This window comes from Drosophila ananassae, chromosome 3L (genome assembly GCF_017639315.1).
Source record: "Drosophila ananassae strain 14024-0371.13 chromosome 3L, ASM1763931v2, whole genome shotgun sequence".
In the NCBI taxonomy this organism is placed as follows: Eukaryota; Metazoa; Arthropoda; class Insecta; order Diptera; family Drosophilidae; genus Drosophila; species Drosophila ananassae.
In genome coordinates this window covers 11,793,032-11,794,976 of record NC_057929.1, presented here as the reverse complement: position 1 = coordinate 11,794,976, position 1,945 = coordinate 11,793,032, and positions in this window count along the sequence as shown.

Sequence of the window (1,945 nt, the reverse complement as noted above, 5' to 3'; positions counted from 1 at the left end):
CGCTAAACTACTTAACAGCAAATTTTGCGTAATTTACGTTCTAACCGAGGACGAGGAGAACAGATGGCATTCCAAGGAGCAGAAACAGCCGGCACACCCGGTTCATGTATCTTGGTCTCTGGGTATCTGGGTATCTGCGTATCCGAGAGATACTCGTACAATCGACAGGCTTGTTGCGGCTGCAGCCACAAACATGTGTTCCCTTGAGCAAGAGGAAACTTTCGGAAGGCGGTCCTTCGGTCTTTCGGTTTGGGGATAAATTATAGGGTGCCTCCTACCCGACACTGTGTATCTTTGTATCCGCACACATCCACATCCTCGTCCTCGTCCTTTTCCTCGTCTTAGTCCACATTTGCGTATCTGTGGTTGCGTGGTCTTAGCCTGTAGTCCGTAGCCTCGGAGTCGAATCAAAGCATTTAATGGCGCTTTTAATCTTGTTAATCGCCCCTTCTTGGCCGGACTGAGATTTTCAGATAGTTTCGACCGCCTCTGGGAGGGGGTAGAGGGGGCGTGGCTTGGGAAAATTGCCACGCAGCGGACGGATATTCGTAGTTAAGTTGTGATAAGCCCCAAAGGTTTAGCAGCTGACCGACCGCCCGACAAAGAAATTCCCAAATTCGGAAATTGTTGCATACTTGCGGGCGTCTTTAATCAATCCTTAGAAAAAGAGACTCTTTAACTCCAGGACCCTGGCCACTGGGAAACTTGAGCTAATCCCAGGACGAACGCCAGGGCAATAAGACGAAATCATTTTATCCACTTTAGCGTCCGTCAAGGACAATTTTGACATGTTCAAATCCTTTTTGCACAGAGCCAGAGCCCCTTTCGCGCAGAATGAATATTATTTCTTTATGCAAATTTCCTCCAAGCTCCGAGCTGCCACTTGTTGGGTTCGAAAAGGCAGGGGCGACCGGGGAGAGAACCTACCGCCTTGGTAGGTCGCTCATCCTTCGCCCATTTGCGTGATATTTTGTTGAGCAAGACAAATGATTTCCATTTAATTTATTTTCACTGCTCCGTCCGCCCGGCCCGGCCCGGCCCGGCTCGTGGCGGGAAAAGGATTTAGCTGAATAAATTATAGGTTGAAATTGTTATATCTAAGATGGTCGGGGACGGGGACGGGGACGGGTGTTCGGGGCGCCGAAGACAAGTGCAAATAAAATAAGGGCGCAAGCCCCTGACAAATGTTGGTCGAAAGCGAGCGAACTCTGGGCAGCCAGCGATACTCCCCGAAATGTATTACTACTTTATGGCTGCTCCTTCAGGTCTTCCCCCCTACCAGGTCCAGGTCTTCTTAAACTTTCATTTTCGGGAGGCACTTTAAGGAGCAGTCTACAACTAAACGGGACAAAATAAGCGATAAACTCTGACCTCATTTCGCATATACCTTCTCTTGGTCCGCTTCTTTCCAGCCACTCTTTAAGCCCGTAAATCTGCCCTGCTGCATTAATTAGCCTGCAGAGAGAACTTTGGCCATATCTGGTATTCGGAGCTTAGGCAAACACGGCCAGCTGGTCACCGCCGCCTGGAATCTGCCCCTCCAGACCCAGACACACGTGGCGGCGAATCGCCGTCCTGCACCCTACCTTCAGTGCACCGGGCCAGTGAAATTTCACACTTTGTCGCTTTGCATATGGGCACGTAAGTGGCAGTTGGCAGCATGAGGCATGGAGCATGAGGCATGGAGCATGGGGCACGGAGGATGAGGGAGGGAGCATGGGCACGGAGAGGGAGCGGATGTGGCAAGGGCACTGGAGGCGATTACAAACGCGCCGACTTGTAAATGGCGAGCAACGTGCTGGCTGGGTGAGACTCTGGCGCTGGATTTGGCTTTTCCTTCTGGATGGGAGTCTGATTCTGATTCTGATTCTGAATCTGGGTCTGGATCTGGCATCGCGTGCCGGTGCCGCGATAATGAAACCGAAAGGCAGTCTGTGAGCCATGA